The following is a 26,466-nucleotide window of genomic DNA, read 5'->3' on the forward strand; positions in this document are numbered from 1 at the left end:
CAAACTCTGTTTGACAAAAGGTGCATTTGGAAGCCAAATGAGCCAACGAAACAAGAAGAATGGGAATATTTTTAGTGTCATAACAGAGTAATTAGAGTGTATTCTCCCATAAATTGGTACTCAGACAACAGGGATTTTTCTGGGCATTTATTCATTGGGCTAATGATGAACATGCTAACCATCTGTTTGGAGAGTCTTTCAGTTTTGTCGTTAAAAAAACAAATCATCATCTTGTAGCAATATACCTACTTGTTCATAGCTAAGGGTGTTTTTTTCTGGTAAAAAGGATAAATAATCTCACACTGAGAAGAATGTGCAGGCTTGTACAAAAGTATCATCACATGAAATTAGAAACGTCTCTGTGCTTGGATTCAAGATGAACCTCTGTGGGAAACCAAGTACAGATGATGTAAACCTCATTGCCTCAAGTCTACATTCCCACCTGACTATGCAAAGCACGAGTAAAAAAAACTTTCACTATCAATCTGACATCATAACTTTCCTAGGCTGAGTCTAATCTGACATCACAACTTTTCTAGTCCCATGGTCCTCCTCAGCCTTTGCATCTGAAACTATATGAAACAAAAAGACGCTGTGGATTATGGAACCATTCTGCTAGGACTATGGGGAGTACTGTGCTTCAGCCAAGGTCTTGCCAAAACCTGGACTGACATGTACCCAGGGGGCTAGATCAGTTAGCACAGACTTAGTAAACCATCTGGAGACATCTTCATGACTATGAAATCATTCTTCAGAAACCATCAAGACCACATGTGAAAGATCTCTACCATGTTTAAACTCCATGCCACAATCTGGACCAACAGCATTTGAACCTGTATAAGCAGATATTTCTGCTCAGTTTTTTTCCTTATCCATTCCTCTGGTATCAAGTATCATACCTTGCCTCAAGACTCTATGCTAAAAATCTAGCCTAGGCAAGAGTTTTTCCTTTGCTAGGAGAAATTTCAGAACATATATTTGCATACAACATTGCAGAATACAGTCCAGACCGAATAGATTTCTAAAGCTCTGACAATGAGCTCTCATTTTGAGATGAAGTTACAAAGTTCTGATGGAAGATACTGACCAAGGAGGATGTGTAATCTCCATCAGCAGAGCCTCTTCAGAACAGGTCAAATGTTAGTCAAGAAGAATTTGGCTTAGCTAAATCTGCTTCGGGGAAAGAAGCAATGCAGCGTACTTGCTGAAATTCAAAGCTTCCAGCCATGATTGCTTTAAGTCCAGAACATGCAGTAAAGAGCAGAAATAAATGTTCTTGCATTAGGTTTGCTGAAATAGGAGTACTTGAAATGTTCATGTCAAAATCAAAACCAAGCTGAACTTCTCTAGTTTAAAGCTCTGCTCCACAGCCAAAGGGAAATACAAGCCTATTGTGCATGAATGAATTCTAGATTATTTGAGCTGGCTTACAAATTTACAACTAAAATCAAGCACTCCTGTGGAAAAAGTAAGAATAGCATTCAAAGTTTCACAGGGTAAAAAAACTTTAATTCTGAAACTTAAAACCAGTCTTTGGTATTTTTGGTTCTTTTTACTATCTCACAACAAACAGAACCCCTTGATTTTGCATAAACCAGTTGTATTTTCTACAGTCTGCATGACTGACAAGTTAAAAAAAAAATGATCTTCAAATACACCAAGCTCAAAATAGAATTTTGGAGAAGAACATTTTTATGTGGAAGTCATCAAATCATAAAGAAGAGTTTTTCACACTGTTGTCCTCCAGGGCTTGTACTTTGAGCAACTTTTCCAAAAGCAACATTGGTTCTGTTTGCAGTTCATCTCTCCAGTGAGCATTTTTAGACTTGAAGAAGTGGCAGCAGGGGAAGAAGGAAAAAGACAAAAATGTGAACATATTTTAAACAGAGATTCTATAGGAATGAGACAATTCAGTTTTGCATGCATGTATTTTAAATCTAAAGGAAGTCTCACTTACAAGGCAAAACCACTAGCGGTATGAATTATATGACTCCAACTTCCTCCAGTTTGGCAGGGTGGTAAGAGCTCTGCGGAAGGCAGCCGCTGTGGTTTGACTCTCACTGATAATAGCCAACCCTCCCTCCACCCCCTGAAAACTCAGCACTCTAAAAATAAGAAGGAAGTAAAAGGAGAGCTATTTCCTTGCCAACAACAGTAGCTGGGAGGCCTGGAATGATGCCATTAGATACCCTGCTATTTATTGCCCATTTCCACCCCATAGGACGCTTGGGGAAGTAGTTGCCAAAAGAAAAAAAAAAAAAGAAGGGAGAAAAATAAAGCTTCCTGTTTGGTTTAACATTTGACAGGACAAAGTCAGATAATTCATGTTCTGCATTTTGCACGTTCTTGCCCACAGTTGTTTTCCGCCAGAGGCTTCTTCTAAAAACAAACAAGGATTTTTATACATCAGTGCTTTCAAAGCAAACACAGGAAGTATCTTCTCGAGTCTCCTACACATACCTTCCTCTGTACTTTGCCTGCTGCTCCACTTTCTCTTCACTGGGCATTTTCATTCTGGCCAGCAGAAAAACAGGAGTGTTAAAATATATATATTCAGTAATTTCCTTCAGAAATTACTGTTTCATAAATACCAAAAGTTGTGCAAGTCAGTTGTGATTTTAACATTGTCTCAAATCAAAGATATGACTCTTGGGGAAAGTAAGGTGAAAGAGTGGGGAAAGAGCAATTTCTGAAGAATCATTAAGTTTATTATCTCCTCTCTGTCCAATTCAGAGGAAATTCAAACTAGTTTCCTAGCTGCCCAAAAAAGGTCATATCTGCTAGGCTAGAAAAGCACCTCAGCATGTCCTCCTAAAGTTGTTCCACTTCATTTAAATTAAATGTTACTGAGGACCAAGACAGACTATCACCTAGTAGATCCAAGCTAGTCACCTCAGGGTCTCCAAAGCCTGGAGGAGTAGTTATGACTTACAAATTAGATCAGAAATTACAATAAAATAGAAAAAAAAAAAAAAAAAGGCTGAAATCAGATGAATGTGCGAAGACCTGTTTTGAACATGTCTGCTCCAACTTGAAGCTGGCTATGAAATGGTCCAGCATTTCTTTCCTCATGTGAAAGGCACTTAACTTGTTTCCAGCTTCATTAACCAGATGCACAGAAGCCTAGTATGTGGGTAAGGGGAATGTCAAAATGTGTAGTTTTGAAGTTGCCTGATTTTTTTCCTTAATTTTTTTGTACAAGTAAACTTATCTTAAAGACTTAACCCAAGTACATAAACAGTTCCAGGTCACTCAAACTACACTCATGTAAGTTTTTGATTAATAAACAAACCACGTGTCAATAAAAAAAAAAAAAAAAAAAAAAAAAAGAAAGAAAACAGCTGAGAAGGGAGGGAGATGACTGGCTTTCCAACCTCCCTGCAATCCTAGGTCAGTTCTAATGCTAGCTGGATCTGGAACAGTCACATGGCTGCTACATCCTCCTTCATTCTTAACTGCCAAACAACCAAGTCGTAAAAATTTTTCATTTCTACAGCACAACACACCCTCTGACAACTATTTACTTCAGGGAACACAGTAGCCAGCCCTTTTGGGGCAGCATTAATCCCTTCTAAGCTGCTGCAGCTGAGCAGTAGTGGACATCCCAGCCCTACGTCAGAGACCTGGGCAAGCTCCACACTCTCCCCCCTGGCCTCCTGACATAGCCTGGCTCCAATGCAGAAGGGTAACCACCCAACTTTTCCAGCCAGGTCACCACTCTGAGTGAGGACTGGGCAGAGTGGATCCCTCCTGACCCACAGCCTATAAACAAGCTACAGTACAACAGACTGCATATGGTGGGAGCATGCGGAAATACATCATTGGGTCAGGGTGGAAACCTTGTAATCCTAAAAGCGTTAGCAGGACAGGAAACAACAACAAATTCTTCTGCATCAGGACACAGAAGAGCAGACAGAGTGAAAGACGTCTCTCTCCCCACCCACCCTCAGTAGGGAAAGAGGCATCCACACAGGACGGCCAAAAGCCCAGTAGTCAGAGCTTGTACCACTGAAGGAACAGCAACCTGAGAATCAAGACCTCATGTTTGGCAGACATCTCCTGCATTCCCAGGAAAAGCTTTGCCCTCCAGGGTATTGGCTATTCTGAGCTCTCTGCTCTGGCTTTGTACAGAAACTGACTGCCAGATCACAGAATTTTTTCCACGCAAAAGTTTCATCTGAAGTGACAAGTTTCCATGAAAAGTTCTAATGAAAAAAGTTCTCTTGGAAAATTCCTAGCCAGCTCTACTCTTCACATGAAATCATGGCCATGGATTTACAGCACTTCGTTCCACACATGCTGACTGGAGCCTAGTAAAACTGCACTCAGCTCTGGTTCCTCCTCCACCCCTTCTCTGGATGAGTCTTGCATCCTTTGGGTCCTATATAATCTCCTGGTCAAAAATGCGGTACTTTTTTTGTGTGTGTGCGCGAGAATCTAATCCCATTATTTGTCAGGAGCAAAGCATTGAGGCCTGAGTCTCTGTAAGTAGCCGTATGTAGCTATTCTGCCTGCTGGGTTCATCTCAGATGCCCTCTGTGGATGGTGGGGCAAAGACTTTATGATTATGGAAAGTTTTCTGTTACTTGCAAAGGATTACAAGCAACTGAAAATTCTTCACTTCCTCCCTGCAGTTTCAGGAGAGCAGTGTCATCTCTTAAATAAGCAGAAACAGTTAAAAGCAGAAATTAATCTCCCTCCAATGCAGTGCACAATATCATTGAAACTACTCCTGTGAATTCAAATATTTGAATTGTAATTCTCAGCTTTAATAGAATTTCTGCCTGCGTAGAAATTGAGTTTCTCTTGGCAGCTTTCAATACAGATTTCATGAGCAGTAAAGATCAGAAGTCAGTCTAGCCCTTTAGGTTTTTAGGAGGATGCTTTCCTGCTCTTCCCAAAGCTTGCAGCCTTGCCATTCACAGTCCCATTGTTTCCTTCTTTCAAGGACAGTACTGAGAACTCAGCACAAAGCTATCTCCACTTACATGTTATCCATATTACAAACTCCATGTTAAATTTGGACTGAAGTACAACACAGTTGCCATACGGGCAAGTAGGAAGTTATGAAGATCATTGATTTCTACATGGCAACAAAGAACAGACGGTGAGGATTAAGCTGGCTAGAATTACATCATCTTTTATGCCAGCCAAGTGCAAGTACACAGGCAGTTCCCCTGGAGCAAGCCATGTGCAGTACTGTTGCTTCTTCACAGCAACTTGTTTGCTTGCTAAGCCTTTACCCTTATAGCTATGGACCAGTCAAGACACAGTGTTGATCTGATCTTGACAAGAAGCAGCCAAATGAACTGTGAACATGCAATCTCTAAGCAGAAATTTCATCCTGACCAGGTATTAAAACCAGAATTATTCATTTTGAAATGTATCTCCAAACAATCAGCAATACATGTGAAACAATAGCCTACCTAGGACAGGAATATATACAGGAGCCATATAAGTATAGCATATAGCCAACATCACTAACTCTGCAGTTTCATTTCTCTCAATGATCAAGGCTTGTGACACCAAAGCTTCAATTCAAATTCTGTCATCCTGCTAAATTCTGAGAAATCACTGTCAATAAAGAAAATGCTGCTACGATATACATGTTAAAGACATATATGATGATTGCAAGTGCATTAAGGCACCTCCCAGCTTGTGTGCAACAGAATAAAGCAATGAAAAAAAAAATTATTTTCCTTTAGGCCTCTTTTCCCTATATTGCAAAACATCAGCTACTCTGCCATCTTCTCCTCCCCTAGCTGATAGAGCTCTGCACTTTTACAGTGTTTGTACTTGCTCTGCTTAGAATTCAATTTCCTCTGGTGATCTGGATGCAGGCAAGTATTGCCAATGGCACTAATGTATATTTGTCCTTCTTGAATTGCATAGAGAAATATTGTTGCTATGTGGGGAGCACAAAACAATCCAGAAGTCACCTGACATCTTCCATCAAACATTTAGGAGTCATCAAACTTAATTTCCCCTTTGTGTCATAAAACGCCAAGAGGAAGCTTTAATAGATTGTATTATGTAACGGTTCTATAAAAATAGCAGGCCAGCACTGGAGCACTTCCTTCCTGAGGCCCAATAACCTATGCTGAAAGGATACACGCTGGTTTCCCTGGCAACCATGAGAGATGACACTAGGGGGAAAACAGCAACAAAAGAACCATTTTTTGCTTAGTAAAATAAGGTCTGGCTTCAAGCTTGTGATACAGTGAATACAGAGTGCCTGACAGAGAGAGAACCGGTTAATAATTCTGCTCAGGTCCCAGTGACCTTGCAAGGCTGTTAATTCTTCTCATTTGTTTTTGTTCTGCCTATTAAAAAAAAAATAATGCTGAAACCACAACAGAGAACTCACGTCAGCAAGGATTACAATTTTAAATTTTTTTCCATTAAAAAAAGGAATAAAATTAAAGTTGAGGCAGCACCACGTTAGAGATTCATCTGTCCCGCTAGCATTTCCACAAGGCGTTCATTCTTCCCTCCACTTGCATAGATCACAGGATTTTTACATTTTGTTTTAAAAGACTCCTTTCTATTTCCAAGCTTAGAGCTCCATTGTCCAGCAGACAGATGTTTTTAGGGCGTGGCCTTTGAAAGTAACCAAAATCTAAACTCCTTCCCTAAAACACTCATAATGATACAACACTACACTGAAGGCACAACCCAGTGGGCCAGAATACTTAACAAGGTTGTCACTCTTGCCTTGTTCAGTCCTTCCACAGCCCCCATGCTCCCCAGGGAGCCGGGCAGAAAAGTGACAAAAAAGCATTTTATTTCGTTCCAACCGTACAGGCTGCTAGGTTCCTCGTGGCATAACCACACAAGCTTATTCTTGTCACCTCCGTCTTCCCCCAGATGATTTTTAACTCTTGCTGCATCAGCTCCTGCTGAGGCAATTCCCTCACGAACAAGTTGCTTTTCCCCCTTGCCTGTCAAACCTTTGGCATATTTGGGTATTATATAGTGCATAACAGCAGTGGCAGTGAGCAAACATGAATGATTCTGCAAGGAAGGAAGCAAAGAGAAAAAAGCGTTCGTTTTCTCTAAAATCTAGAAAGCAGCTATCCACGGCTCATTTTCACCCTTTCTGAAAAACTCCCTCCCTTCTTGTCAGTTAGTAAAAAGGGAGGAAACACATTTGAACAGGATATGCAGTAGCACGTAACTCTCCCACTGAGCAACTCTACCATCTTGAAGTGATCCTGGGCTCTTCATATAAGTGAGAGAAATATCAGACACTCTGCAGAAGAGGAGTCCAAGGAAAAGAGAGACCAGGCGATATATCCACTGTACCTCATTAGTCCATAGCAGCAGGAGGAGAAATGCAATCCAAAGCCCATTCAAAGCCACTTCTGCCCCTCAGCAGTATCTTTATCACGGACGTATCTTACAGGCAACAAATAAAAGCATTTGCTAGAGCCACAAAGGTGCCTCTGAAACGGTGTATCACTTTCCCCCTCAGCTGTAACAAAGTCTCTCGTGTTTTTAAAGCAAAGCTTTTCCACACAAAACATCACAATCCTTTGCACAACAGTTCACATGTGCAAGCCACTACTTCATTTGGCATCACCCCTCACATCAAATAACTATTTTATAGAAGAAGAATGGAAATGTGCATTACACAACATGTATTCCACACACAGGAGCTCTAATCTGACATAACATTTTGAAGGCAGGGTAACAGCATGCTAGAGGTAACAAGAATTCCAGCTTCCTGACAGCCTTTTCTTTAAGAAATTTTCAAATCAGTAGCATGCCCAAGAAGGCATTTAGTCAAGACAAGCAATATTAAAGAGTGCTTAACAGCACAGTTTGGTTTTGTTCTAGATTTGGGCTGGGAATTTTTTGTTGTTTCTGGCTGGGTGGGGAAGGCTGTTGGCTGGTTTGTTGGAGTGGGGGAGATGCTGTTTTATGTCATTTTTAAAGGGACACAGATTTCTATCACTACCCCACATCACTAAAACACTCCACTTTTAATATGTAACATATTGCTAAAAATTATATTACCAACAAATCCAAAGTAAAAGCAAATCCAAGTCCCATATAGATAGTTAGTCTCTCACCTACAGTTAACCCTATAAGGTTACAATATTTATTAAGCAAAGCAAAGGGCAAATTAAAAAAAACCCTCCGGAGCTAAATCAATGAAATTTAACTCATTTCTAATTTGGTTGGGTTTTTTAATAATGAAGTCCTCACTGGCTACCTCAATCTTTCTATGCCTCTAGTTTTCTGATATATTTGCAGCAGGCTATATTTTAAACGCAATATATACAGACTCCTCCTGCAAAATAACCTTACTGTATTCTTTTACAGTGATTTCATGACGCTACAGAAGAGGTGATGTCTCAGTCAGGACCCATCCCTGTTCCAGAAACAAACACAGTCAATGATCTTTTATTTATGGTGCCACAGATTCTACCACTCTGTTTTTAACATATGCTGACATCAGACCAAATCACTTTTCACTACATCAGTACAAAGACAGAATAACTTCCCTGTAATTATGTGGCTTAATATCAGGCTAACAGCAAATCTGGGGCACAGACTTTCAGGCAACATTTTAAAACAAGTTCCTCTCCACTTGTGATTGCAAAAGACATGGAGAAGTTCTGAAAGAAACATTAGGCTGTTAAATCCAGGTATCCTGGCTGAAATGCCATTTCTGGTCATTATAGTTCAACTTTTTTAAAGTATGACTTTATTCTTCAAGAGGTTATTTGTATATTCCTCTTCATTTCCTTTTGGAAGCAAAAAGGTTTTTGCTGTGGCTGTATTTCAACAGGGGATTAAGTCACTCATATGTATTACCTACTTCACAGGATCACACCCATTCCTCCAGACCTGTTCATACTGGGTGAAATCCTCCCCTATGCTGAAGGCCAGCACAAGGTCAAGGAACTGCAGAATTATTTAAGGGATTAAACAGGATTTGAGGGGTGTGTAGCCACTGCAACTGGATAAATTTTCTTCACAATGATTTAACTCTGACACACTGACCCTTTCAAATAAATACATGAGGCCTTTCTGTAGTGTCCAGTTTAGATGGAAACTGGTGAGAAACAAATACTTCCACCACCTTCAAGGAAGTTTCATGCACATTCTCTTTGCACTGGGAACAGGTCACTGGTGCAATGCTCTGTGGCTCCCAGTCCTAAGGTTAGCTCTGACACAATTCTCCACAGTAAGGTGGCAACACACCATAAGGAAAACTGTCACAGAAATGTTCAACCCCATTAAATCCAACTGCCCAAGCCAACAGGGCATTCCCCAACTACATATGGCACAGAATCTCTGAACTGTGCAGCAGCAGCAAGGCAGCCTGGCCTGGAGACCAAAGCACAGAAGAGCCCAGCACCATCACAGTGCCATAGCAGCATGATTTGCATGTTCACTCCAAGCTTGCTCAGTTCCACAGTTGGCAGGTATGGAGGCAGATGGGGTAATTGCTTATGTGTTTAACAGCTCCTACTCCTACGCAAGCTACCTGCAACCACTATCAGGGAGCTGCCAGCCAAGCAGCTGAATTTGCTGACTACGTTGCAGGCTTAATTTAGGCAAAAACCCCTCCATCAGGCAGAAATGCTTTGCTCACTGCCCATCAGGCAGCTACTAACAGTGCCCGCTCTTGCTCCTGAGAGGGTGCCAATGCACACATAACTTACTGCAGCCCAGTTACTTAGTTACTATGTTAATTAAGCACCTAAGTAGGTAGTACTTTAACATGTCAGGATTTCAAAAAGCAAGATGAGCTCACTAGGCATTTCCACTTCCGAGTCACAGCAAGCGGCACAGGAATAATGAAGCCAGCTACAAACACCTCAAAACTGTAAGCCTCAGAAGACAGCCTGTTCATTTGATATAAGAGTCCAATGCTGTTTGAATTTTAAGGGCAAAAGCAAACAATATATCTGCTTCAAAATATTTTAAGACAAAGTCAAATTAACAGTGAGAGATTTAACCCTACAAAATTACCACCAGTATATATGAGACTACACAAATACAAGGAAGATGCAATGGTACTGAAGCAAACTGAGGGGTGGGGGTGAGTGAAACAGGCATTTGAAAGCATGCCAGGGCATGTTAATATTGCCGATTAGAGTATGCTGAGCTTGCAGTCACTAGTAACTGCATGCTACCCTGGATATACACTGCTAGAAGCAGACTGTTAACATTTAACCAGGAGACTGGGGCCACAGTGTTATCTTATTGGTAGCTGTGGAAACCTGTACATGTTCCTTGGCTTTAGGTTGCACCTACTCAGTGAATGAGAACGGTTGAACCTATACAATCCAGGCACTCTTGGAAAATGACACAAGCAACTTCCTACAGCTAGTTAGGTCTAGATTGCAACAAGCAGTCTAGTACTGATCCTGGCAGCAGGAACAGGAATTAAAGACAAATATTTTGCATTCTCAAATTACTAATTTTCCCAACTACACAACACTGTAAATTTTATCATCCAACTCTTCTGATCACATCAGAGGGAATATGAGCCCCATAGGCAGCTTAAGTCTTTGGTATTTTTAAGTTTAAGAGAAAGCAAGCTTTGAAAAAAAAAAGTAGATTTGGATTAGATACTAGGAAGAACTTCTTTACTAAGCTGGTGATGAGGCACCAGCACAGGTTGTCCAGAGAAGCTGTGGCTGCCCCATCGCTGGCAGCATCCAAGGCCAGGTTGGACAGGGCTTGGAGAAACCTGGTCTAGTGGAAGGTGTCCCTGCCCGCTGCAGGGGGTTGGAACTGGATGAGCCTTAAGGTCCCTTCCAACACAAACTTTTCTATGACTCTATAATCAGGTCCTGCAGATTTGCATCTTGATTCTTTTACAGTAAACAGCCTCAGCTGTTTAAAGCAGGTAGTATTTTCTACTTTGGAGAAGGAGGTTATACATGAAAATGAAAGACCTACCATGTTGTCTCAGAACAAAACATTTGTCCCAACAGCCTGCCCCCTAATAGTAGTGGAGAACAAATATCTAAGAAAGAGCAGAACTGTGTGCACACATACAATACCTTCCTGGCAGTCTCCCAGCAGCCAACCATTTGAGGATCAGAGACTTCCTGTGCCAGACTTCTTTTTATCTATTTAGTCACCCTCAGTTAATTTCTCTTTCATGAAACTGTCCAGTTGACCCTTGTACCCATAAAGCACACTATCTGGTTGCTTTAAAGTGGACAGACAGGTATCCATGGTATGCGAGTCAGCAGTATTTTACTGCTACTGAAGGGAGGAAAATACAAACCAAAAGCTTTTGCAAGAACGCATGCTTAGCAGCTCATGATTTCACACACACACACACACCCATGATACAGGCTACATGATGGAATCAATAAGCAACAACAGAGTTCAATAAGGTAGGCTAAATCTATACATCTAGATGCTACCCAGTTCAGAGGGTCATGGCAACTGGGAGCCTGAAAACAACTCAGGATTGAGGTTTTTTTAACCAGATAGCTAAATTCAACCTCTTAAGTATCTTAAAGCAAGAAGAAGTTTGCAGGTGCGTCCCTATTTAAAGTGCTATGAAGGAGACTCTGCAAGATGTTTTGAAGAGTAACACACAAATTATTTTCTTAGCTCCAAATCCATGCAGGGGAAACCAGCAACTGAAATCATCAAATAACAATCCTTAATTAGTCTTTCCATTAGAAGCTTGTTGTGGTGGCACATTAAATGAAGACAGAGAAAGAAATGAGACAGCACAGGAACACTTCAGACACACTACCATGATTTTGAAGCCAAAATTCCACTGATTTTCATCACAGCAAGATAGATCTCGTAAGACTAAAAATAAATCCACCAGAAGCATCAAAGCAAAAGTTACTGTCTCCTGGCACTTCTGAAAGATTTACCCAGAATCCTCCTCACCGCTGTGCCAGCAAGACCTGCATTACTCAAGTCATACTTAAGTATTGAAAACAGCCTTTAAACGAGATTGAAGGGAGGCAAAGCAACCATGCATACCACTCGAATGGGACAGAATTCTGCCATCTGTGCTCAACACAAAAACCAGTCAGTGCTTGCATCTGTTCAGTGGATCACCTGCTGTTACTGTGTGCAGTAGATGAACAAAGTGCTTTTCCCTCCAGAGGCTTTTCGACGGTGAAACTGGAGTGCATATATCACCCAAATGTAGTCCTCCTACTACGAAGAATTATTATCTCCGTTTTACAGATCCAAAATGAAGCAGGGAAGATGGTGGAACTTGCAGACATAAAAAGCCCATTAAAAAAAAAAAAAACCAACAAAAAAAAAAAAAAACAGAAAGCTAAAAGTATCTCTGAATGGGAGCCCACAGAAGGACAGAAAGATTCCTAAGGACCACTGTTTTATTCACTCTGCATTGAGCAAATGTAAATCAGAAATGGACAATCCAGGTCCAAAAATAACTAGACCATTAGAGAAAAAACAAGTCACAGACACTTAATGAGATAGTCCTAACACAAGCATGCATGCTCTGAGAAAAAAAATAAAACCCTGGCAAATCACCTAGCATCTTCCATCTCTTGCACAGAAAATAGGCAAAGATCTTGCTTGCTGCCTGCAAAAGGACAGAGAAGGAGGTCAGGATTTTTACCCTGGCTCTGCATGAGAGCACACTTCATTCATGGTAGGGAAGTTTGTGCTGTCTCTCTGAGTTATGCTTTCCAGAGACTCCAGAAAGGAATCCTGTCCAAGCCAGCCCAAAAACTGGGAGGATTCCTACAGCATGTAGTCCAGGAATACCATCTCCTTCCATGCCTCCAAGAGCCATGGACAAGCCTTTCACATGCAGATCCACTGCTTAGGAATTCATGCTGTCTAAAAGTAGAAACCCTTAGCCCTGCAAGTGTACCTCACATTAGTTTCTGTCACTGGAACTGTTGAGAAGCCTGCCACTTTTAAGGCCCATTACTGTGAATCTCCCTTAAAATAAAAAGGGAAGATAATGGAAAAATCTGAAGAAAGAAAGAATAACATTCCTCCTCTTGTTTGGTTTTTTTGCCCTCAGAAAATATACAATTTGTAGCAAATACTTTGTTTTTCATAAGTGCTTCAATAATGTCTCCTGTGTGCAGAAACAGTTCCTTTGTCTCCAAGAGCCCATAGTGCTGCTAAGACAGATCACACTCAGGTAATAGCTGTGTTTTGCATATAATCCTTCACTCCCATGAATATAGCTCTGCTCAAAACTGCTATTCAAGAGCACTACGCAGAACACATAATGCAGCTCGCCCATGAGGGAAGACTAGCTTTACAAACACTGAGGTCTTAAACAGTTACACAACCAAACCTACAGTGGTCTTCTAGAGCAGTTTATGACAACACGGACTTATGGACTGAGTGTATCACCATATTCTTTAGTGTAGCAAAGATTAAGACAAAATAGTTGCATTTCAAACAAGGGCATTGTAATAAGAACCAGTAACCAAAATAGAATGTATTTTTTAAGCTAAGCTATTCACTTCAGTTTTCAAATAAGGAAGATTTTCTGAGTTTGGTTTTCAACCATTTTGTCCTCCATTTTCAACCTTGTGATCCCCTCTTTTCTGCAGAAGGAAGAACAGAAGTGAAAAATTCTGAGTGTGACTTCCTCTCACTTTTTCTAAAACAAACAAAACAGAAAAGAGATTTTGCTGAGGAAAAAAAAAAAAAAAAGTACAAAATAAAATCCTATGCGTCCAGCACTGAGAACTGGCTCTGCCTAAAACGCAAAAAAATCTCCATGTTCCCCACTGCTCCTGAGTATAAGCTGTAACATCAAGTTCTGTGGATCCTGTGCTGTTGGCTGTTACTTCCTTCAGGCAACTTCTGCAGGGAAGTTAATTCTGTTTCTGAGTCACATCTCTAGGCCTCTTTTTGCATGTTTGCTGTTATGCCACCAGCACATCAAGGCAAACATTTGGAATAAAGCCTTGGGTGCAAGCCACATTTGTTGTTGAACAAACAAAGCCAATGTTAAAAAAATACAATTAATCATGCTTCAAGGTATAAAACAACTGTCATTTTTGGCCAAACGAAAAGAACACTTAACCACTCACTGTAGCCTCTCGTTTGGAGAGATACCTGGCAAGAAATACTGCTGTTGTCTGGAGCACTGATAAAGGCCAAAGGCTGAACTCAGCTAGGGGACCAGATAAGACATTGGTCTGACCTAGCAAATCACATCCTTTGTTCATCATGCTTCCTGGGGATGTGAAACAGCTCCTCCCATACTCTCTAAAACCAGATAAATAGGGTGATGGCTTTGAAGCCTTTCAAGTGACAAGAGCAGGAGGAAAGACTGGCCTATAGTAATAGGCTTTAACAAGGGTACTATCAGCTGACAGAGGAACCCATATATTGGCTTATTGAGCACATTCCTCCCACACAAAATAGCAATAATTTGCTCCTTCACATGCAACTCTAGTAAAGCTTTAATACCTCCTATATCCAGGTTCCTGATTAGAGAGAGAGAGAGAACAACAAAAAACATAACCAGAAAAGCCAACACTATCCTGAAAAAGCCAAGCTACAAGACAGGATGGGGGCAAGAGGTTAGTTTTTCAGCTCTAACCCTCTCATGAGTCTTATCTGATCTCAGTGTCCAGTAAGTATCTGATACCACATGACAATTTTCAAGTACAACACTGAAAAAGAGGCAAAATAATGTTGCACAGGACAGACTGTGCAATTACAGAATAACAAACAGCTGGCACAGAGCACACCAGTAGGAAAAGATGCCATGGAGAGCACTGGTGTTAACATCATCAGAAAAAAAAGTGGTGCTATAGAAGCATTCTGGGGCAGTGGAAATGGCATAATCAAGCTGTAATACTAAGAGAAAAAATTATTTGCACTTTTTCTTCCAGTTGTTCCCACACTCGCCATCTAAGGCTGTGGTTAGGGTAACAGTAAACCCTCAGAGAGAGAGCCTCCGAGACTGTGCTGGATGTTTACACTGTAAGAGTAGTAAAATATTTTACACCCAGTTATGAACATCACACACCTTTGGAAGTAAATATGACTAGCCTGATTTGGGACTATCTGGGAGAGAAAAGTTTCAACAACTGTAGGAAGACACTCTTTTGACATGGTAAGTATTGTAAATGAACCCTAAATTCCATCAGCTTATTTTCATAGTTCTCACAGAAACAGCTCTCATCTTTATTTTGGTTCCTTTATTTTCAGCACTTGTCTGAATAAATTCTGTATGCTCAAATACAGCAATACTGACAAAGATTGGTGCAATATTATGTGGCACCCTACAGCTGGATAAGGAATCCTCTCTAGGATGCTTCTAACAATTACTCTGTGTAATTCAACAGGCTTATCAAATATTTCTAGTTATTCTTTCATGGTCATAAAAGCAGAAAAGAAAATAAAGAGCAAACAATTTAAAAACTACACCTAGAATACAGACATCTGAAGTTATTCATGGGTTTTAGACAAAACACATATGAAAGACTGTAAAACTGCCTTGCTAGTTTGTAGTGTTCTACCCTAATACCTTCAAATACCTTCAAAATGAGGAACCAAGTAACTCAGCTCTAGACCAGAAGATGTGCGTGTTTAGGGACTTTTTTGGGCCTTAGAAGGAAAAACTCCACAAAGAATTCTTACTGTAAAGGATGATTCATAACTTCAGAGTACCTACAGATCAGTCAAGCAGACAAATATATGATGTCTACTATGATTTATGGCAGTTTCTACCAGAATATATGGTAGCAATGTTCTCTAAGATTTCAAGATGACTGGATTTGAGTCCCACCAGTGAACAGTTGGTCTTTTCCAAGTAAATCACGAAACGTACCTCCTTTCAGAGTTTATCCAGGAGCAGGCTTGAATGGAGTCAGTGAAGAAAAAGAGTCCCATACAGTGTATTTGCCTTTTTTAAATGTTTTAAACCAAGGGGGATTCCAGCAATTATTCTAGGAGATAGGTATTTTCCCCAAGCACTTTTGCTGCTTTGAACAAAGTTGTCGTGCCCTCCATTTTTGCTCAACTTTGGCATTCAAGTAACAAAACCCTCAGGTTTATTCTCAGCTCAAAACCATGAGATCAAAAGGAAAATGGCTAATTTCACATAGTTTTGATACTGAATCATATGGTAAAGCTAGGCTCACGCAGTACTTTTTAGGACAACGTGTTTACCCAAAACTGGATAAACAAAAATCTGTGAGGATTTCACCCACAAGTGCATTTTTAGAGCTCATTCTTGGCACAGATAGGGACAACTCCCTTCAGCTTGAATGGAAAACTCACCTGTTTATGCCAGGACCAACTCTGGTCTCTAGCATCTGCAAACATAAGGCAGAGGACCTGTTTCCCCACAGCTAACTGAAGTTCTACACCTTTGTAAAGTCACTTTTTGATGAGGTACACAGCAGTGAAACAGCAGTCCATCAGGATGTGGGCTAGCTTGTTTTCAGGGATATTCAATACGCAGCAGACACTGTGCCATATTTAAGAAATAAAGAGCACTGCTTCTGTCCATCGTAAGGACTTGCTTGGAATTATAAAGACATATGGTATTTTTAGAGGCTGAAACAAACATACTGACTCACACTCACCACTGCCAATTGAGAATAAGGCACATTTACTGATGTAACCAATGTTCCGCTTCAACCCGCTTTCCCATCAAACCTCAACATTTTATTTTAGCTGCAGAAAGGTTTATTAAAACCCTGCAGCCACATGATAATTCTCTCAACTACAAAATGCAATGAAACGCTTTAAAAAAAATAGAAAAAAGCTGTCCCACTCCTTTTAAAAGTCACCCTAACCTGTATTCAGCAGTCCACTGAGTTCCTTTCCCATGATGCTGTTTCAGTGAAAAGAACAACGGTTGTTTCTCAAATTTGGTTGGGTTTTTTATCCCTACAGACCCAAAATCAGGAAATATGGGGTAATATGTCTAACTCTATCACCAAATGTAAAGTCAGACAAGTTACTAAACACTTTGTGGATTCATCTTAGTGGCAGATAATAATATGCTTACTACAACAGCATCTTCACCCTCTTCCTCACAAACTCAGTTTTTCTATTTTGCAAGAGTCAGACACAACTGACAAGCACATAGAAGCTCACCTACCCATTTCAGCAAGTGCTTGAATCTTAAATCCTAGTACTTATGCTGTGTGTGGAGTTCAAACTTTTTAGATGGAAGATTATAAACATGTTTCATTTATCACTTGGTTGCAAAGATATCTCTTAGACATGGAATGAGGATATCTTTGCAAGAAGTCATCTATACTGGGGTCTTCAGCCCTCTCTGAATGTTTCGCTGCTCCCAGTGAAATGCAGGCGAGTGATTGACACATTACTTTTCTCCTAGATGACAGCAAACAAAAAAGCACAGGAAAAGATTTATACTGTAGTGAATCATATGCATATTTTGACTAGTGGAAGCTCTGCCAGAGAATGGAAAGAAAGATTAATTTAGTTGGTTTATCCCTTCCTTGAACTTCCACTCAGACTAACAGAGTGCCTTCTCACAAAGCCTGCCCACATCCTGGCTGCCCTCCAGGAAGGCACTGGGGTGTGCAGGCTGTGTATCAGACAGCACTTTGTCCTCGCCAGGATGTGGTCTGCCTTTGTAACAAGGCCTATGCAAATGAGAGCCTGTGAGCCCTTGCGGCCGACTGTGGCAAACACCACTTGTTCCTTCACTAGACAGAAATTAACTGTAACTACCTAAAAGCAGAACAAACAATACAAGAAAAGAAGGGAAAGCATCCAGATTTAATCAGATTAACGATAATGGCTCTCCTGAGGAAAAACTCCCTGAAGAGGAGAATTCAGGGAGCCATTAACCACATTTCTAGTTTGTGACGTGCCACACAGTGAAAAATACAAGTCTGTAACTTCTCTCGTAAAAGTTTTTGGAGGACTATTAGCTTCACAGAAGGCAGATTAGGTCACAGCACAGTCCTAAATGTTTCATGTTTGTTTTGCATCCCCAGCATCCTGCTAAAAATAAAAGCAACAGAAAAATAAAATTTGTGCTAGGCTTAGAAAGAAATGTGCAGTTGAACCACCAAGAAGGCCACTATTCGTCCACTGTACTAAACACTCTTTACTCATCTTGAACCCTTATTTCTGCCCCTTCAGCCTGGAACACATGACTTCAGAAAATCTCTCACGGCAAATTGCCATTGCAACGTTCATATTAAAAGACAGAAGAAAAAATGAATAGCAAGGAATTCCTAGAGTTCTTCCACAAACTTTCATACCTTAGTCCTTGTTAATGCATGATCTTGGGAAAAAAGATCAAAATCATTTCTTTCTACTGCACCAGTTTGCAGGGATGCAGGACTCCATTTCTAAAAGCAGAGAGATTAGGGTGACTAAAACCTTAACTATTGATACTGCACTGGAAGAATGGGTGCTGACAGCAAGCTCTTAATCTGAATACAGTTGACAAAATCTACATCTGCTGCTGAGTTAAGTCAGAATCAAAAATCCCATGAAAGCTGCAAGAAACAAGGAAGAAGCCAGACTAGCCTCACTCATTAACATGGGAGAACCACCTCTATCTATGTATGGACTCCATCAGCTTCACTAGAGAAAACAGGTTCAAGGAACTGATGGATTCAGATAGATCACATTTGGATAGTGGAATAAATTAAAGCAAAGCTGTGTCGAAGCCTGCACAACCGACATGGAAATAACGCACCTCTCAAAAACACTGAGCTGGTCAGCAAATTAAGTGTTGGGACCAAAGTGTTAAAGACCACAGCCACTTCACTTTCTTCACAGATCTCATGCCAGGGACAAATTACGAAGAAAATAAAAAGTAGAATAGTTAAATATGCTGAGGCCACAATATTTGCAGCATCCTCAAGTAAACAGACTCACATGCCATCCTGACCCCACAGTAGAAAAGGTTTGAGGCCACTTTCCCTAGGCCTTAACAGTGAACTTGAAATTAGCAATGAACTTGAAATTGTCACCTCTCATACACCAAGCCATAATACAGAAACTAATAAACTTTGTGCCATTCCAGAAAGAAAATGCTGCTGTGTGCGACTCTTGTTAATCCATAAACTTCTCAGAGAATAGCATCAGTAAAAGCTCCCAACACCAAACAGAGGTCAGTTTGCAAACCCAGGGCCAGTGAGTTAATCAGATTTGAACCTCTGGTCTGCTATTCCCTTTCTTTGGGAAAACTGAGGACTGTTTCTTCCACACATTTTTAAATGGAGATTCACTGCCTGCCATGCAGAGACAGACTGTAAACCTCATCCTAGCCAAAAGGTCTAGGGACAACAAAGGGGAGACCCTCAGTACAGAAGAGGCTCAATGGCACTCCTGGTCTTCACTTACTGTTCAGTCAATGGTTTGGGATCTCTTTGTGTACTAAGCACTCTTTGCTTGCACTGCTGTGAGTGAACAGGCAAGTTACAGCAGAGGGTCAAGTCAGAAATGGATACAGCAAAGGCTAATGTTATTCCAGGGCACTTGGAATCAGTGCATTAGGAGCTATTGTGACAAGACATCCAGCCAAACCTCCTCTTCTTTTTCATCTCAATTATCAGCACTGAGGTTATGATATACTACAAAAACCTTTCAAAAGAATTCATTTTAGGTTTCTAAATCTTACTTCTGTACTCACAAATCACCTGTGCCTGTCCACAAAGATTTCAATTTTGCAATAGCACTTTTCTGTGTTACAGCACTATCTCCAACAACTTCTTGGTTTATGTTCCATTTCACATGTTTTTATCTTCCCAGAGCACCACCATTTCCCCCAGCCAATTCCATTCCTCTCCTAATCTAGATGGGGTTAAATTTACAAAGTGTTTTTATCCTAATTACAAGCCTTTCAGCTAGTACCTAGGTCTTAGCCTCAGCAGGAAATGATATGCAAAATACACTTTCATGCATCTGACATTCCCCAAAACTACCGGTCATATAAATTCTGCCAATTTACTCTAATTAAAGCTAAGCAGTGTAGTGTGTGCTTAAACAGTCAATCTGTCTTGAAGTAATTATACCTGAAGGCAGGAATACATCAGAGTTTCCTTCTCTTGGAATTAAACTCAGATGGGCAACTGAGAAACAGTTGAGGGACATTTGCTAATGATTAAATCCAAATCACATCTCCTTTCAGTGTTCTTACCAAGTACAAGCTGCTGCATGGATGCTGACGGATTTGTGGAGAAAGGAGGCAGATGGCACAAGGCACTTGTCAACACTGCCCTGCCTACACAAGGCACTCTTCCACACCCATTGGTGCACAGCCTTACCCTCTGAAGCAATGCTTTAGGGAGTCAAAATGAGACTGTCGAAGACATGTATCATACACTATGTTCACTGCCACTGGTAATATTTCAGGCAATTCTTAATGGTTTGTTTCATTTGTAAGGTAACCACTGCACCCTTTGGAAGATCTGCTTAATTCACCTTTTTACCACCTATTTCACCTATTATCAATCCTGACCACCAGCATAAAGATGACAAAAGCCCTCTTCCAAATCAGATGCTGAGTTCAGGGCTCCCTCTCCCTTTGGATGCTCTCATCATAACGACTACTAGCCTTCATGGCAAGTTCTACATTTAAAGGGGCATCTTAGACAGAAAAACACCTGAGAAATCTCACATTTTGATGTAAGTGAAGATGGGAGAAGAGCCATCAATTAGAGGTCCTAGTGGGCAGGAGAATGTTAAAGGCCCACCTTCCATACTGCAGTATCAGAGACATCTCCCATGTCTTGACGGTCCTTTAGAAAAGACCAAAGATGACTTCTAGAAATGGACAAAATTGTTTCATGTAGGAAAAGAAGAAGTTGCATTGCTCCATCCGTATCCTTCTTCCTGCTCTCACATACAGAGCAAGGAGAACAGAATGCAAATAGAGAATAAGAGAAATCATTAACCATAAACCACATTTACACAAGCATATTTTCTATACCACTCAACAGCACACAACTTCAAATTTACACCACTCCCAACACAGTGCTCAGAGACTGTTAGCCAGAAGGATGCTTACTTTGGCCCTCTGGGAGCTGAGAAATCTGTCTTTATCTTTCTGGGATCTGACAAGCCCATCCTGTCACACGGGAAGATGATTCTGAATGACAATGCAATGAGTAACTTTTTAAACAGGCTAAAAAAAAATCTGACTTGAATATTCTACTTAGATTTTCATCCTTTACTGGCTCACTAGTGTGGTGCTAAGTTTCCTGAAAAGAGAAGGACAGACTAGTAGAAGACGGTCTGCTTCATCAGGGACCAAATTTGCAGCCATTCAGGAGACAACAATACCAACCTATAAAAGCTCATATAGATAAATCATTAAAAGATTAACTGAAGTCCAGATTCAGCCTTCAAGAACATAATTTGAAAGGTACAATAGACTACAGAAGGAAAATCAGAATGACCCATGCAACTTTTATCTGTAAGCTATCCATGATATGCCCATCCTCAGAACAAACAGCTTTTTGTCAAGCTTAGACTTGTACTCCTCTACAATAAGAGGTGAAACGAAGTACCATCCCATTCTCCCATTAAACATCTTCCCCATTTTAACATTATTTTATTTTAGTTATAATATTTAGAGGGATACCTATCTAGGAGTCAGTATTCTTTATTCCTCTATTACAATAAAATCCAGCTACACTCATCACAACAGGCCAGTTCGTTCTATCCTTCTGAACCTGGCCTTTGCCAAAACACTAGAAACAGATCTCTTCAGGTGTACCTAAATTAATCTGCTGGTACACAACTAGTAATAATTTGGGATTTCAAAATGCAAGCCTAAACATGGCAGAAATCATTCTATGACAGAAACCACTATAGAATCATAGAATAGTTAGGGTTGGAAAGGACCTCAAGATCAACTAGTTCCAACCCCCCTGCCATGGGCTGGGACACCTCATACTAAACCATTTCACCCAAGGCTCTGTCGAACCTGGCCTTGAACACTGCCAGGGATTGAGTATTCACAACCTCCCTGGGCAACCAATTCCAGTGCCTCACCACCCTAACAGGAAAGAACTTCTTCCTTATATCCAATGTAAACTTCACATGTTTAAGTTTTAACCCATTACCTCTTGTCCTGTCACTACAGTCCCTAATGAAGAGTCCCTCCCCAGCATCCCTATAGGCAACCTTCAGGTACTGGGAGGCTGCTATGAGGTCTCCACGCAGCCTTCTCTTCTCCAGGCTGAACAGCCCCAACTTTCTCAGCCTGTCTTCATACGGGAGGTGCTCCAGTCCCCTGATCATCCTCGTGGCCCTCCTCTGGACTTGTTCCAACAGTTCCATGTCCTTTTTATGTTGAGGACACCAAAACTGCACACAATACTCCAGGTGGGGTCTCACAGGAGCAGAGCAGAGAGGCAGGATCACCTCCTTCGACCTGCCGGTCACGCTCCTTTTGATGCGGGCCAGGATATGGTTGGCTTTCTGGGCTGTGAGCGCACACTGATGGCTCATGTTTATTTTCTCATTGACGAACACCCCCAAGTCCTTGTCTGCAGGGCTGCTCTGAATCTCATCTCTGCCCAACCTGTAGCTCTGCCTGGGACTGCTCCAACCAGGTGCAGGACCTTGCACTTGGCTTGGTTGAACTTCATAAAGTTGGTATCAGCCCACCTCACAAGCGTGTCAAGGTCCCTATGGTTGGCATCCCTTCTCTCCAGCGTATCAACCAAACCACACAGCTTGGTGTCATCGGCAAACTTGCTGAGGGCGCACTCAATTCCACTGTCCATGTCAGCAATGAAGATGTTAAGCAAGACCGGTCCCAACACCAATCCCTGAGGGACACCACTCGTTACTGGTCTCCAGCCAGACATCGAGCCATTGACCACAACTCTTTGTGTGTGGCCATCCAGCCAGTTCCTTATCCACCGAGTGCTCCATCCATCAAATTGATATCTCTCTAATTTAGAGACAAGGATGTTGTGTGGGACAGTGTCAAACGCTTTGCACAAGTCCAGGTAGATGACATCAACTTGTCCATCAGTTCTGTAGCCCCATCGTAGAAGGCCACCAAATTGGTCAGGCAGGATTTCCCCTTAGTGAAGTCATGTTGGCTGTCACCAAGCACCTTGTTGTTTTTCATGTGCCTTAGCAGGCCTTCCAGGAGAATCTGCTCCAAGATTTTGCCAGTGATAGAAGTGAGATTGACTGGTCTGTAATTCCCCGGGTCTTCCATTTTCCCCTTCTTGAAAATGGGGGTTATATTTCCCTCTTTCCAGTCGTCGGGAACTTCACCTGACTGCCATGATTTTTCAAATATGATGGCCAGTGGCTTAGCAACTTCATTTGCCAGCTCCTTCAGGACCCGTGGATGGATTTCTTCAGGTCCCGTGGATGGATTTCTTCAGGTCCCATGGACTTGTGCACATTCAGATTTTTAAGATGGTCTCAAACCAGATCCTCTCCTACAGTGGGCCCAACGTCTTCATTCTCACAGTCCCTCTGTTTGCCTTCCAAGACTTGGGGGGTGCGGTCAGAGCCTTTGCCAGTGAAGACCGAGGCAAAGAAGTCATTCAGAACCTCAGCCTTCTCCAAATCCTGTGTAGCCAGTTCTCCTGAGAGCTTCCTCAGGGGGTCTATATTGTCCCTAGTCTGTTTTTTGTTTGCTATGTACTTGTAGAATCCCTTCTTGTTATCCTTAACATCCCTGGCCGAGTTTAATTCTAACTGGGCCTTAGCCTTCCTAACCTGGTCCCTAGCTTCCTGGACAACATCCCTGTACTCTACCCAGGCTGCCTGTCCTTGCTTCCACTTTTATAAGCCTCTTTTTTCTTTTGAATTTTCCTCAGCAGCTCCTTATCCATCCAAGGAGGTCTCCTGGCCCTCCTGCTGCACTTCCTTCTAGTTGGCATGCAGCACTCCTGAGCTTGTAGCAGGTGATCCTTGAACATCAACCAACAGTCTTGGGCCCCCCTGCCCTCCAGGTCTATATCCCATGGAACCTTACTAAGCAGGTTCCTGAAGAGGCCAAAGTCTGCTCTTTTGAAGTCCAGGGCAGTGAGCTTGCTGCACACTCTTCTCACTGTCCTGGGGATCTCAAATTTTACTATCTCGTGATCACTGCATCCGAGGCTGCCCTGGAGCATCACATTCTCAACGAGCCCTTCCCTGTTGGTGAGCACGAGGTCAAGCACGGCACCTCTCCTTGTCAGCTCCTCTATTACTTGCAGAAGGAAGCTGTCTTCCACACAATCAAGGAACTTCCTGGATTGCTTGTGCCATGCAGTACCGTCATTCCAACAGATGTCAGGGTGGTTGAAGTCCCCCATGAGAACAAGGGCCTGCGAGCGTGAGGCTCTTCCTATCTGTCTGTAGAGTGCTTCATCCACAGGTTCTCCTTGATCAGGCAGTCTGTAACAGATCCCCACAGTAATGTCTCCCACAGCTGTTTTCCCTTTAACCCTGACCCACAAACTCTCTGTAAACTGCTCACCTGCCCCCAGACAGGGTTCCATACTCTCCAGCCCATCACTAACATAAAGGGCAACCCCCCCCTCCCTGCCTGCCGGGTCTGTCTTTTCTAAAGAGCCTGTAAGCTTCCATTCCAACACTCCAATCATAGGAGCCATCCCACCATGTTTCTGTGATGCCTATTATATCATACCTCCGTAGACATGCACACATCTCTAATTCCTCTTGTTTGTTCCCCATGCTACAGGCGTTTTGTATAGAGGCATCTGAGACGAGCTCCAGTTGAAGCCGGCTCATTGGCTGGAGCAGCTGGAATATATGTACATTGTTCCGAGCATTTATTATAGGTGTTGGTAACTGACTGGGTGTGTTGGGATGGAATGAAGCCCCCCTCCCCCAACACATCTAGTTTAAAGCCTCCTTGACCAGTCTGGCAAGCCTCCTACCAAAACTGCTCTTCCCCTCCTTTATCAGACCAGCTCTACCAGCCCCCAGTAGACCTGGCCTACAAACATCGGTCCAGTCCGTGTTCAAGACACCCAAACCCCTGACTATGACACCACCCATTTAACTATTTATTTACCTGGCTAATCTTCCTAGCTTTTTTTTAGGTCCTCCCCTGTGTCCTGGAGAATTGACGAAAAGACTGAGCTCCAGAGCCCCTAACCACCTCTCCCAGGGCTCTGTAGTCCTTCTTTATGGTCCCCAGTCTACTACTATCTATATCCCTAGCACCCACATGTATCACCAGGAGTGACTTATAGTCCGTGGGACTTACCAGTGCAGGCAGCTTCTCTGTAACATCCCTGATCCGTGCCCCTGGTAGGCAGCACACCTCCCTCGAGACGGGGTCAGGCCGACAGACGAGTGCTTCTGTCCCTTTCAAAGTAGAGTCCCCTATTACTACAACCCACTGCTTTTTCTTGGTAGCGCCAGTAGAGATCTTTACCGGTGCAAGTGTGTTTCCTCGTTAGCCTCCTGCAGGACAGCAAAGCGGTTCTGCGTGGGGACAACAGATTTAGGAGGAAGCCCCTTGCTTTTAATGGTCCTTTTCCTCCTTCTTTTGTTATGTTTCTTTGTCACCAATTTCCAGCTCCCCGGGATAACGGCCTCCTTCTTTCCTTCATGAGCTGGAGAGGAAGCTTGAGGCCCCTGCACAGCCTGGGGCTGGAGCAAGCAGCCCTGCTTCCTCTCAGCTACCCTGACATCTTGCAGCCCGCTAATAGCACCCCACAGCTCAGCCACCTGCTGCAGGAGGACCTGCACCAGGGAGCACCGAGTGCAGCCCTGCCCGTCGTGCTCCTTTCCCTCACCAGACCAGTGCGGGCACCCTCTACACTCCGAGCTCTGCACTGCAGCCTCCCCTCTCACCTGCTCTGTCTGGGTGCCTACGCTGGCCACCGCCGGGGCAGCCAGAGCAGAGCTCCCAGAGCGGGCCCTGCCCATACAACGGGTGCTCACCATCCCGCTCGACTGCCTGCACAAAATACCTCAACCCGCCCTGTCCGCCCGCGCCCCCCGGGGCAGGTTTTTACCCCCTCAGGGCTGGTGCCGCTGCTCCTGGCTCCGCCCCCGGTGAGTCCCTGCTCTCAGCGGAGCTGCCGGCTCCTGGGCAGGTCCTGTCGAGGCCTTGAGGCTCCCTCGGCGGCTCTGGGCGCTCTGAGTTGAGGCTCCTGGACGCCGATCTCCCCCCGCTCCGGTGTTGAAGGCGTCCTCTCTCGAGCTACTCACCTCAGCAATTGACCGTCAATAGTTCGTGATGCCCAGTTTAAATCTGCCACTGCTGCTCCTGGCTCCGCCCCGTGTGAGTCAGCTGATCTCGGCAGCTGAGCTGCCAGCTCCTGGGCAGGTCCTGTCGAGGACTTGAGGCTATTTACTTTGTGTTTTGTTAAAATACTTCTAGGAGATTAAACTCCTAAAATACTCAGGGAAGGGGGTTAGGGGGAAGACAAGGGGGCGATTCTCAGAGTTGGTTTGGCATTACAAAGTGTGCAGTATTGGGCACAGGAGAGGCGGGAAGAAACAAAATCAAACAACACAGTTGCTCATCATCAGAGTAGGCAAAGCAGGATCAGCTGCTTTTTGCAGATA

At 42.6% G+C, this 26,466-nt stretch overlaps 1 long non-coding RNA gene across 1 annotated transcript; it reads right to left on the bottom strand.

Annotated features, from left to right (window-relative positions):
* Nucleotides 1-1,674: 1,674 nt before the first annotated feature.
* LOC136016808 (uncharacterized) lies at nt 1,675-26,209 on the bottom strand. The gene is made up of 4 exons (XR_010613713.1): nt 25,911-26,209; nt 25,154-25,254; nt 2,461-2,514; nt 1,675-1,825 (listed from the first exon to the last, which is right to left on the bottom strand). It is a non-coding gene; the product is annotated as an uncharacterized LOC136016808 (long non-coding RNA).
* Between the last annotated feature and the right edge of the window lie 257 nt (nt 26,210-26,466).

The sequence above is a fragment of the Lathamus discolor genome, chromosome 1 (genome assembly GCF_037157495.1).
Source record: "Lathamus discolor isolate bLatDis1 chromosome 1, bLatDis1.hap1, whole genome shotgun sequence".
In the NCBI taxonomy this organism is placed as follows: Eukaryota; Metazoa; Chordata; class Aves; order Psittaciformes; family Psittacidae; genus Lathamus; species Lathamus discolor.